Genomic DNA, 13,957 nt, shown 5'->3' on the forward strand with positions numbered 1-13,957 from the left:
AAGTTGAATTGGCACCAATGCAACAGGTTTATGACTTTTTTAACACTTTTTCCGGCAATTGAATAATATATAAAATCCATACGTGAAATGGTTGGCTTATTTCAGCATTTTATAAAATTTTGAGATCTTCATTCCATTAAAAAAGGTGCCTGAAAAATAATTAAGTAAGCGGGATTTTAAATAATAACTACATTTCTTATTACAAAGTAGATTTGTTCTATAAATAAATTAACACTTCTATTCGAAGAATGCTCGCGTAGAGAGCTTGTTATACATCGGCCATGATAAATGTTCACCTAGCTATTATTATCGCTCCGTAAAATAACAACTAACGTGCGTGCATGAAAACTAGCGATTATAGTTTAGAGAGTAAGGATGCATACTACCATGAATTCTTCATATAACACGTGCCATAATGAAGTGTCTATAAATTATTCGTCCTTGAGATGCGATAAATGTTAAATCAACGTTGTCCTAAGATAAGAAATTACCAATCAGTATCATCCCTAGAGATGAAAAGTGCGAAAAAAAAAATTCCTCAAAAATGCATTGTTTTTGGCCGAGAACATTTTCCTCTTGGAGGGACAAGAATTAATTAATCGAAAACGACGATGAAATGTTCTTTAAACTCATCAAATCACCTAAAAAAATTGTAATTCATGGCGATTTCTTACGGGAGTCTCCTCTAATGCAGTGAGAAACACGTTCATTGATAAACTAGGGTTTTTGCAGGGTGTATAAGCAAAAAGAAATCTCATCAATCAATAAAAGCAAAAGGAGCGACTCAATCATTTCCACCTAATTCAATGCCTTGGATCAAGGAGAAGTCAAACGACGAAGGGGCCCTCCACCTCAATTATTGATGCAAGTAGGAATTTACGTGGTCTTCTCGGGATAAAGATGAGATGTATGTGGAACAAGTTAGTAAAATGCTCCAAGTAATTCAAACCCAACGATGACTTGCGAGGTTTGTCCACTTAATTACGTGCCATCGTTTGTCATCCTTTCAAATCGTCACGAATTTGTCATTAGGAAGAAAGACGATGGTATACGCACGTAATTGAAGTTGTTTAAAGAAGGTATGCGGGTTATAGGTCGAGTCAGGTTTGAATTGGGCGAAAAATGGCCCCATTTATATTGATTCATTTAGCTTGTTTTGATCTGTTTTCATGCAATATAAATTTATTACCCATACATTATCTGACTCATATTGCTAAAAAATTTATATATTTAATTCAATTTAGGAAAAAATGTTATAATTTTTTATTTGTTTCATATTTTCCTTTTATTCTAGGAAATGGTTGAATTTCCCTCTTCCTCCGCCGACCGGCCAAACCCCGACGAGCTCGAGGGTCGCTTGAGGCCGGTGAGGCTCGAGCTCACCTGTGGCTGTCACCGGCCAATTGCGGCAAAGGAATAAGGACAAAGACAAAGAAAGAAAAGACAAAATAAAATAGCAATTATCAAAACAATCAATTTTTTGAAAAAAAAAATTCACTGCCCTCACCAGCTTTCGTAGAAGAAAGCGAGAAAACGAAATAAAAATTATAAAGATCCAGAAAATTTATTTATGACTCACTTAAGATAGTTAGGTAACCCATTTATGAAAAAAAAATTACCAAAAACTTCTGAACTTATTGCAATTGTGCCAATTTCATTATAAACTTCATTTTAGCCAATTCAACCATAAACCTTTTATATTTGTGTCAATTCAGTCCATATGACCTGCTAGCGCCGACGTGGCGCTACCGACGTTGATATTGATCTTTTATAAAAATATTTTTTTATTTTTTATTTATTTTTCAATTTTTTCTTTGATTTTTTTATTTTTTTTCCTTTTCTTCCTATCTTTTTCATTTCTTTTCCCCATTTGGCCGGCAAGGGTTTGCCGAAGCTTGCCGACCATTGGAAGGCCTCACCCGGGTTGGACAAGGCCATGGCAGCCACGGATGAGGCCGTGGCTGCTGTCGCCCATGGCCACGCGTCATGAACCGATACCATCTCAAGACACGATTGCATGAGGACAAGGCTGGCTTGTTCATATTCGAGTGAGGGTAGCCTTGCCAAGGCCTCACCCACCTACTGCCGCCTTGGCCTCGTCCAACCTGGGCAAAGCCGTTCAAGGGCTTCACGGCCCTCGCTAGTGGTTAGTGAGCTTTGGCGATTCACACCGACCAAAAGGGGTAAGAGAAAAAAAAAAAAAGGGAAAATAAGTAAGTAAATATTAAAATATTATTAAAAATAATCCATAACGGCGTCGGTCAGCCAAATGGATTGAATTGGCATAAATGCAAAATGTTTAGACTGAATTGATACAATTGCAATAGATTTAGGGCTTTTTGGTAATTTTTTTAAATTTATAACCCATTTAAAATTCATTTAAGACCCATTCAGTTGTTAAGTAACCCATTTATGATCCACTTGAATTTATTTTTAAAGCTAAATGTAATATATGTATGACCCACACTACTAAATATGGGTCAATATATGGGTTTTAGACCCATTCTGTTAACCACCCCTTCTCCCCTTCTCACATGGAAGCAAAAAAAACAATATAAGAAACAAAATTTTCTTATGTGTCAAAAATTTTACAAAATCAAGCAAGAACATTACTCTAAACTCATATACCGAGGCACCGATACCACACATAATAAAATTAACGATTCATATTGATTAGAAACATCAATATTTTGATCAAAATCAGATTTCTCGACATACTACACTAAGTATGTTTACTATTCTTGAATTGATTGATATGAATGAGGAGGGTTGTGTTGGAAACACGCAACAAAAGTCCGTTACCTTCTCCTAAGAAGATTACCAAGAGAGAGCCAAAGTCCGAGCCCATCAACGTGTCACGCGTTTTCTCAAAAGGTTAAGCCAATGAATTATGGGTCCACATCAATTCTCCCCCTCACGTATTTAGGTGTCCTTCCGCATCAAGATATCTAAACTAGAACCTCATCTAATACTATTTGTTGGAAGGGCGTAGCAGAAATCTAATACCTTCATCCGTGGAGATAGCCAAGATGGAGCCCAAATCCGAGCTCGTCAACATATTCAGATAGACCCACATTTACTTAAAAGCTTAAGCCAATAAGTTATAGGCCAACTAAAATATATTAATTGCTCCGCACCATATCAATTTTTTGATATTGAACTTTTCTAACATAGGTTACACGTGCATCTTAAATAGGTTGATACCTTCTCTTCTTTATAGATGGTCTTTAATGGGTAAAATCATAAGATTTCAAAATATGAAGTATAGTAGGAGAGGGGCCATATGCATAGCCTATTTAAAGATCGAATCCTCACACGTCATCCATCGCATCTCCTTACTACACTATCGTCCTACAGTGACTATCCAATTATATCACTACTCCATCGAGATATGGGAAGATCTATATTGTTTGATCACCTTAGTATGCATGTATTGAAAACCAGTCCAAGGTAACGATGGAAACAGGTTGGTCTAATCAAATTGCACAACTTGACCGAATCTTAATGGAAATTGAACCGATTTTGAGTTTTAGCTTAGGTTTGAGATAGCATTATAGATGAGATAATTGTTCAAAAAGTCTTACAACTATTTTAGACAGCCAATTTTCTCCTAAAACATTCAATTTTGTCATTTTAGTCCTAAACCTTTCGATAATTCGGTAAGTTAGTTCTAAAACCTTTTTTGTGTCGGTTTAGTCTTAAATATTTTGAAGATTTGACAATTTAGTCCTAAACATGTTGTTTGGATATTTGGCCAAAATGACTATATTGGCAAATTCTGAAAAGGGTCAGGACTAAATTAGCAAATTATCAAAAGATTTTGGATTAATTGGCATTAATCAAAGGTTTATGATGAAATTAGTCTCCGTACAATAGGTTTATTACTCTTTGAACAAATTTCCTAATTGGAAACACCGGTCTGTCAAGTCTAGGGGTTTTTTTTTTTCCTTTTACATAAACAAACACTAGAATGCACCATCCCAATTAAGTTAACACACCCAAATAATCTGGTCAAATTTTCCAAACTAATTGAATTGGTTCAAATCAAGGATACTTAAAGTGTCCGTTTTGGGTGCGTTTTTTTTTCTCTTGATAACTAAAGTTGAGATGAGAGAACGACCGACCTATAACTGGAGTTATCAGTGAAATCCTACGAAAAGATCACAGAATAAGTCGAGTGCTTATAGAAACCGGCACGCCAAATTCAAAAGGGTCAAATTTAGGAATCACAAATTCATGATTACAAGCAACTCAGCTCGTCCATACCTAGCTGGGGACGGTATTCATCAACCCAAACTCAATTATTGTTTTGCTTTTGTCTCCCCTCGATAACCCCTAATTGCACGAGGATTAGTTTTTGAATATCCATTGCCTGTTGGAATATATAAATATTAAACCACGCATTCTTCTATTAGCTTAAGCTTTTAGAGCAGTTGATTGTGGTCACATCAAATCTTTCTGTCGAATATCTAAATTCGATCATATCAATGATGCAAGAAAGTAATGGAAATTCGCACAACACAAGAATTTACGTGGTTCGGCAGCGGAGATGTTCCGCCTACCTACGTCTACGGGGAGATGAGATCTGTTTCACTAATAACGTAGAAAAGTGTACAGCCGCTCTTTCTCACACCCTCTCTTTATAATAGAGACCTGTTTCGCCCTAAACATATATAGCGAAACCCTACATGGCACAAATTACAAAATTGCCCACATAGCCTAAAATATTTAATTTTTCCATAGAAATCATTCTATAATCGAACATAAAAACGCCTCTAGCGGCTGCGGGGCGCCGCCCCCGCGACCCCCGCCGGGGCGGCCCCCCCGGACCACCACCCGCGTGCTGTCCGGTCGCAGGGACCCCCTTGCTGTCCGGTCGCGGGGGGCCTTTCGGAACCGCCTCATAATCTCTTGAATAACAGAATACAAGACATCAATCTCAACATTTTCATGGTATCAGAGCAGGAAGTCATGAGTTTAAATCTTGCATTCTTTTGTTAGCTTAAACTTTTAGAGCAGATTACTGTGATCAAGAGGCACCAAAAGAGTGCCTTGATTTACGGTTTGCGTCAAGAATGTGCAATGAAAAGGACTCGAGAGTGGAGCCATGTCTTTTGACAAAAGACATTGGCGTGGATTGGGGCCAGAACATCTTCAGTAGAGCAGCTAAGTCGTGCATGAAAATTGAAGAGCCCCACGTGAGGGGGTTGTCTGATTTTCTAGAGAAATGTTTATTTTTTAAGCTTGATGTGCCCAATAATGCAAACTTTTCGTGAAGGCCAAAGGGGCATGTTCCCATCTCTCATGTTACACGCCAAGCTACCCCATTCAAGGGTTCACACAGAAAGAAAAAGGAAATTCTATTTACTATCCCCGGAATACTTCAATGTAGATTAGAAAAAAATTGTCGATCTACTTGCTATTTTTGTTGCGAATAAATATATTTTGTGTGGGATAATTGTTTGAAATGTTCTAAACCTATTGTACGGCAGCCAATTCAGTCTTAAACATTTTGACGATTTGTCGATTTAGTTCAAAATCTTTCAATCGTGTCAATTCGGTCTCAAACTTTATAAAACTTTGCATGTTTAGTTCTTAAACTATTATTTGGATAATAGGCCGTAATGATTACATTAACAACTTTGTCAAAAGGTTTAGGACTAAAATGACACAATTGAAAGATTTATCATTACATGAGTAAATTAGCAAAGGGTTTAGATAAATTGACATAATTAAAAAGTTTAACACTGGATTGGCTGCGTTAGAAAGTTTTGGATAAGTTTTCTTATTTTATGTTTATTCGAAACAGTTGTTGTGAAGAAATTGTAAAAAGTTGCGGCCATCTTAATTGATGAACCCAACTTAAGGGGAGGCTTTGACTTCAGGGCAAGCGAACATCGGGGAGGTAGTTGGTGCTTTGGAATCTGAGGTTGATCAACACATGTTTAAGAAACCCTTGTTGCTTGTCGGAAAGAATTTCTTGACGATCTTCAATTATATGGGCTATGGATCTTTGTTAGGAATGTCGAGGAGAAGATTTCTAGTGCAAGGATCGTGTAGTGTCGAAGAAACGGGAGAAAGACAGTAGATGAAGGATACATTTGGTTTAACTTTTTCAGTGAGCTTTGAGAAAATGCAAAACAATTTAGCCTAAAAGATTTTGGAAAAATGCAAATACCATTTGGTAAACTCTGCTATGAAAAATAATTTTGAAAGAAAAGTTGTTTGATAGAAACACATTTGAAGTTTGAGTTCGAACCGTTCCAACCCTAATTTGTAATCGTGCTCGTACATTTTTCTAAGTGACTCGGGGAGATAAAACTTCTTACTACCGTTCTTCTAATTGGTGGATTACCGCCATGCACGCTACCGATATTTATTTTTTATTAAGTATGCATTTGAGCAATGTTTGGTGACTTCCTAATAAGACGCTCTGGTCGGAGAAAAAAATAGAACAACCTTTAACATGGAGACGGGGATCAATAACTTACAACAGTTCTTTCGGCTCTATTGCGACGGATTTTATTACATGGGTGTTCAGTTTTTCAAACTTCTCCTCACATTATTTACATTTATACCAAAGAATTATGAAAATATGATGCCATATTTATATTGTAATTATGTATCGTAGTCGACACTTCTCGTTCTTCGTCGAGTCTTAATATCCTCTAGACTAAAAATTTTAAAACTTCAAAAATTATCACGAAAAATCCAATCCAATTCAATTCAATTCCAAACGGAGATGAAAGGACAAATTCAATTTGATTAGGGGCGTGTTTGTTTTGTAAAAAAACTTCATACTGAACGAAAACACTTTCTGGGAAATCACTTTTTTAGGAAAATGATTAGTTTTCCGTTATTTGGTCTGATATTTGGATCTTATTTACAAAATGGTTTCAACTTAATGACTTTGCAAAAAAAATATATAAAAATATTTTAATTTTGTTTGTAATTGTTTTATATTTTCTTCTTGCTTGGCCTGTGGATGGCCTCAGGCGAGCTCATCCCTCGCCAGATCGGCGAGCTTGAGGACTCGAGGGAGTCGCCGATCTCGGGCTAACTCGAACCAAACACACCCTAAGTTAAATTCTAAATTTCTTCTTTCTTTTTCTATTTTATTGTGCTTTTCTTTTTCTTTTCTTTTTGGCTCCTTGGATACGAATAACAGGAAAAGAAAATTCAACATCATACACAGAGCAATTATTATTCCTCTGCCGAGTATATTTAATTCTGCACGCAAGATGACGAGGAGCAGAGTAGGCCCGCCCCGTACACACTGACGAGACTGGTCAAAGCCAAAAAAAAAAAAAGTTAGAACAAAACAATTAATTCACGAAAAAGGTCTTTTCCCACAAAATTCCCTCCCTCTCGCAATAATATATGATATCGCAAAAAATTGCACGCCTTTCCCTTTCGCCATCATATCATCAAGTCAGCACACATTCATCTCTTCAATGTGGATTTCCCAAATCCCCAGTTCTGAAAATTCTCTCCTTCTTCACAGTCACAGGTACGCAAAATATATGTTTCGTCGTTCACTCAAAATCACGATCCATCTGTACTCGGATTGACTTTCATTTTTGGAATATCATGTTGAATCTAATTCGTATAATTCCTGCATTTTGAAATTTTTTTTTAAGTTAAAGTACTTTCGATTTCACAGCTTATAAATATCAACTACCGAATACTTTTATACGCAATTTTCCTTGGCATTTCAAATTTTGCATTGTACTGTATCTTTAAGCTGAAACAGATAAATCGGATATTTTCTGCTTTTTGTTTGACCCCATGTTACGAGCACTTTTGGTTAACGCCATTTGTGCCGTGGGATTCTCTGATTTCATGCAAATCGAAGCAATTATTAGAGTACATAGAGTGAGTTGCGAAGAAGATTGCGCCGGTATGATGATTGAAACTTGCGTCTTATGAGATAAACATATCTGTAACTTAAGCAGTTTCTTGATATTAATGCGATTTATATGAGCTACTAAAAAAAAGTATTTAGGGGATAAAATAAACATCGCCAGTATGATGATTGAAATCCACGTCTTATGAAATAAACATGTTTGTAACTTAAGCAGTTTCTTGGGATTAATGTGATTTATATGAGCTCCTCAAAAAAGTATTTAGGGGATAAAATAAGCATCGATGTACGTGATAAGAATATGTCTATAGTTTGAGCAAGTTTTCTAGAGTCGGATTTTCTCTATAAGTGAACTTTTTGAGAGACTGCAAGATAATACTTGTGGGTTTGCTTTGAGTGTAATTTAGGATTGGAAAACGCTTTAGTGATTGTAACTCTTTGATTATTCGATTATTAATAAATTATTTGCTCATGGCTCTCCTCGTGAAATATGCACCGACACTCGGATCGAATCACGTAAATCTCGGGTGTTCTTTATTATTTCTTATTTATTTCTCTAGTGATTGCTCGTTGATTTAATTGTAAGATCTTAACTTTCGCATGTTATTACAACATTAAGTACCTATCAAGTTGAAATACATTGTTGGACCAAAAAAAAAAAAAAAAAGTTGAAATACATTTGTCATTTTCGCGTGCGAATGTGGAAATGAACAGTAGATGTGGAGCGAGAAAAAGAGTAATCAAATACCATTTGAGTAATAGTATGACATTAATGGTTCGACATTTTGAGTTAAAACTCATCTCAAACTAATTAATTCTTTCGGATCTCAGCATCCAATAGGTACTGAGCTTTTGCGGCATTTGCCAAATATTGTTAGCGGAGCCACCGTGTTAACAAGATAGGTTAAGGATGTGTTTGTTTGGGAGAAAATTCCATGCCAAAAGAAAATACTTTTCGATAAATTATTTTTTAGGAAAATAATTAGTTTTGATTTGTTTGGTGATATATAACCGAAAAAATATTCTAGTTCTTTGGATATCTTTTGGAAAATTATTTTAATCTCATGACTTTATCTCATGTCTAATGAATTTTTGAAATTATAAATTTATTTTCATTTGCTATTTCTATTTTCCTGTTTTTATTTATTTTTTATTCTTTTTCTTTCTTGCTCCCCCTGTCGTCGGGTCTCGGGCAAGCTCGAGCTCGCCAAATACGACAAGGCTGGAGCTTGCTAGCTTCCAGCAAGCTTCGAGGTCTAATGAGATACACCAATCAGTCAAATTTTGAGCTCCTTCTTAGATCCCTTTGACAAAGGTACTAGGCTTTGACTATACTTCTCCCGATATCTTTCTTATAGAGTAATCCAAGTAAATATGTCTATGATCGAGCATGTACTTGGGGATTAAGCCTTGCTCATTACATGGACTACGATTCCAAGCGCGGAATTCATTAGCTCGTGTCGAGGGTCACATACTCGAGTAATTTGGATGGCGATTTGACAAAAACGCGTCTCATCGAGCATAAAAACATATGTTAAGCGAAGCATAGCGATATTTTAGCAATCACATTTGTTAATTTTGTTCGTTTCTTTTCCAAAAATAAACGAGAACATGATCTAAGATATTTACTTGCTTCATAGAAAAAAGACGCATTTTCTCCCAATTTTTCCCCCCCGACACAAACAGTAACACACATGAATCCAAATGGCGAAGTGGGGGACAAACCAGGGAGTGCACGCAGGCCGAGGGAAGAGGACTGCACAGGCCAAGAAAACCGGCGTCCTCGAAGCCGCAAACTCTCATTACCCCTCTTTGTATTCTTTTGACGTGAGGGCGAATGCAAAAGGCATAATCTTAAATGCGAGGCAGAGAAGAATATATATATATAAAAGCAAAGAAGAAAGAAGAAGAGTAGAAAAGCAAAAGATAGAATTGGAAGGTAAATTTTTTTTTTATTTTTTTGGCGGAATTGGAAGGTAAATTGGAGGAGCAATAATGATGGATATTCTTTCCCCATTGGAGGAGTTGGGTTGAAAGTCGTGGGGGGGGACCTCAGGAATTTTCCCATCATTCCATTCTCTGCCACCCCCTCTCCCTCTTCTTCTTCTTCTTCTTCTTCATCATCATCATCATTGGTTTCTCTTCCCCCACCATATGCCAGGCCCAGGACCTGATCCTCTGCCACGTCCCCCCCTTGGATTGTACGCATGGTATTCATGGCTTCCTCAGTCCGTTTCCGGTCCGTGATTTTGAATTCCTGATCGTGTAATTCGGACCTTTTCCTGTGTTTCTTGTCTTCTTTTTTAGGGTTTTTTTTTTTTAATTTTTACCCTGGTCAATGAGGACGGCTTCCAGATGAGTCGTGTCTAATGTCTGGTTTTAATTTCTCGGATTGTCCACCCGCAACCCATTATTGCCCTTCTTTTTTCACCTCACCAACATGTGTGGGAAAGAACCCAGAATTTGAAAAAGAGTTAGAAAGGACGGCCAACGCTGCGACTTATCTCTAGAGATACCATCTTTAATAGTCCCACACTCGAGGTCCAGCGGTGACTCCTCGTTTGAAGCGAGAGAGCCCGTATATCTCATTGTCGTGCCGGGGCAATGATACCGTTTCGATTTGAGACTAGAGCATATAGACATTGTTGATTCTATGGGATGTGTAGCACCTTTTGGTGTAAAAGCAGTGTGAAATTAAAGTACCCAACAAGCAATTAGTCCGTTGTATTGCTTCACAAACACTAAGGCTCCATTCGTTTTACGAAAAAAATGTGACGTTTATGAGTAACGTTTTGCAAAAAGTCATTTTCCAAGGAGATGCCGATATTTTCCAATGTTTTGGTTGAAACTTGAGAATAAACTGAAAAATGTTTTTCGCAGTTCGTCATGGAAAATCGAATTTTCCTCCGAGCCTCGCCAGCCAATCGACGGAGGAAGAAAGAAAAGAAAAGAACAAAATATTCTAAAATAAATAGAAAGAAAACAAATAAAATTAAATTAAATTAAAAAGAAAATTAATGTGAATGTGAATGTGAATGAGGGGAGGGAGGAAAGACGAGGCAAAGTATTTATTTTTTCTCAAAAAGATGAAATCATTTTACCCACTTTTGAATGTGTTTTTTTTCGTGGGAGGAAAATATTTTCCTTGATTTATTTTTCGTGAATCGAACGCCAAAAATTCAGAAAATATTTTCTTGCAAGTTATTTTCCACGAAACGAACGGACCCTAAGTTTGTTGTATTGAAACAAATTCAGGAAATGCAAATTTGTTATCCCATGTTGTGATTCCATCTGATGTCAACACATATTGAATCAAACATACCATAGGTTGCAAAAGATTTTTACAAACCAACCAAATTAAGACACTACGAGTTCATCCTAGCTTTTTAGTTGGGTAAATTTTTGTGCTTTACTGAATTGACCTTTGGGATTTGCAACAGGCTAATCAATGAAGCTACTACGTACATAATCCAATGCAAATCCTGTTATTAAATTTTTACCATCGTTTTTTTTTTCAGGTGAAGAGAGGGCAGCCACCCTACACCCCTGGTCCATCAAATCCCCCCAAGCTCTGGCTGGACGGGACATCCCTGTTTCTGCATGGCAGCACCATTTATTATTGTTGTTTTTACCCTAAAATCACTCAGAACTTCGATTAATCCAGCTACAAAAAAACAAACAAACAAACAAACAAACTAGTCCATGATTTTTCATTTTCTTCAAATTTGTCCGTAAAAATTCATATGTCGACCAGCCGGTTCGACATGAGATACAGCAGGATTCAACAGTACATGCAATACTAATCTCATGAACTTTCTTGTTTATTCCTTGATCAAGAGAAAAGCGCATCTCAAATGATCCTTCACGTATTTGCGTACGCATGGCATTTACTTGAGCCAGTGGGTTGGTCCTGCGATGCACCACATGCAAAGGACCAGGGTGAAGAGAGAACTCGGCCGCTCTTTAAGGACATAAAACACTAAAAAGTCGGATCTTGTCTTCCAATTTCGCCATACCTATAAATCCTTCCACGTAAGTCATGCGCATCTTATCTCGTCGATGCATTATGTTCAACCATTTATTGCTTAGCTTCCGATAAGGACCCGAAATAGTGCTCGAGAGACTGCTCGCATAAGCATTTGTAAGCTATTGATCATCGATCGTAGGATTGAGAGCCCTACTTCTACTTCGTGCATCGTTTGTTATCTCTTTCCTTAAAATGAATTCCGTTCAGACGAGTAAGGGGATATATATGATTTAAATAACGGAAGATCCAATATTTAAAAATTGTGTCTAGAATGACTGAAAAAGTAGAAACAATACCAGATATAATTTGATCGTCTATAAGGAGATGAAAATTATCACGCTTCAAAATTAGAGCCTCGTTTTTTTTTTAACTGGATGTCCAAGATAGAGAATCTGTATTTCGTATATCCAGAATAGCTTGGATAAACTGAATTTTACACAGACTTTGTATAGCACGAAGCCCATAAAGCAATCCACCTAGAAAAGGGAGAGACATCGAAGGGAGGTTTATAGCTAGATAGCAATTGCACAACTTCATAGATATTAAAAGTGAGCGTAAGTCCAAGGGAGAATCACGAAATCGGACCAAACCAGTCATGAGAACACGTCCAGTTAGGTTCCCATGGTTACCAGTTCTGAAAAATGTGGAAACGATACTTTGTGGTTCAGTTTTCGGATCCTTGGTGAGAACGAAACCATGAAATCGACGAGATGGAGATTATATACTGTAAGTGACGCATATATATTCTTACAGTAGTTCCTTTGCATATCTAATGAGTGAGTGTTTTATTTAATCACTTTTTTTAGATATATATTATCTTAATGAAGTGATTATCATCGAGAAATAGAGTTTACTAGTTGAAGTGAAATGAATATATGTGGTGAGATTTTCCAAGAATTATTTATTATTTATAATTTTAATTTAAGTTATTACTAAGTTATTAGCTATGTTTGTTGTTTTTTTTTATTTTTTTATTTCATGTGGTTAGAATTTGGAGTAATTTTTCATAGATGATTGAGGACTGAAGTTCTACAATTTAGGTTTTATATTACATATATTGAACTTTTTATTGTTGTTGCTATTTACAAATGGGAATTTTGTTGCTGTGTTCGCCTTTGTTTTGCTTAACAAAAAATGAGGCAAATAAAAGGAAGAAAAAGATGAAACAAGAAAATAGAAATTGGGTAGTTCCGCTTGGATTCTGGAACCAATGGACATGGTAGGTTTAAAGTTTAAAAAACTAAGAAACCAATTCTAATATGGTAAGTTTCAAGTTCCAAGTAGAACCTCTAATGATCCCGAAACCACTCTAGCCTAAGAAATATACAATATAAGTACCGCCAATGAAGAATGCTGCTAATTTTATGTACTTATTATTAATATTTTAAATGCCCTTTCCTCTTTGTGAGATTTTTGGCAATGATAACTATCGTGTTCCCTACCGCGAGAAGAGTCGGTCATACGTGCAACGTCAGATCAACTTGTAAATAAATGATAACCCTTATCTCTTCGACTAAAGCCCTCGTCAAAGTCATCAAAATCCTACTCGGAAACGGAAATGATTTATATTTGCAAGCAACATTAGTCTTGCGAAAACAGCATGCTATGCATTTTTTGTGTTGACAATGGCGAGCATGTCACGGACTTCTGATCATTGTAGTTTTGACTTGCCGTATTAACAAGTCAACCTAAACCTAATATAACTTTACGATTATAAAGCCTTGAAGAAAAACGACCCTTTTCAGAAGACATCATCAGACGGACGATTCTTTTTTTATACCCGCCAGGATTTAGTCGCGACCCAAGTCATGTCAACAAAAAGTCAAAGGATCCAACAAAATCGAAAACCCTATTTAGTGGCTGAGGAAAAAATTTGCAGAAGCTGGCAATTTCTTGCAGCGAATTTTTCAAACAGTCGGCACCGTCTATCGTCTTCCGGGGGCAAACCAAATACCAAAGAAAAGACGAAAAAAATTGAGAAAAAATTGAGAAAAAAACGTGATTGATTTGATTTCATTGGTATTCGCAAATCCGAAAATTCTCAAAGAAATTCCAGTTACGGCAGC

This window comes from Rhodamnia argentea, chromosome 6, assembly GCF_020921035.1.
Source record: "Rhodamnia argentea isolate NSW1041297 chromosome 6, ASM2092103v1, whole genome shotgun sequence".
In the NCBI taxonomy this organism is placed as follows: Eukaryota; Viridiplantae; Streptophyta; class Magnoliopsida; order Myrtales; family Myrtaceae; genus Rhodamnia; species Rhodamnia argentea.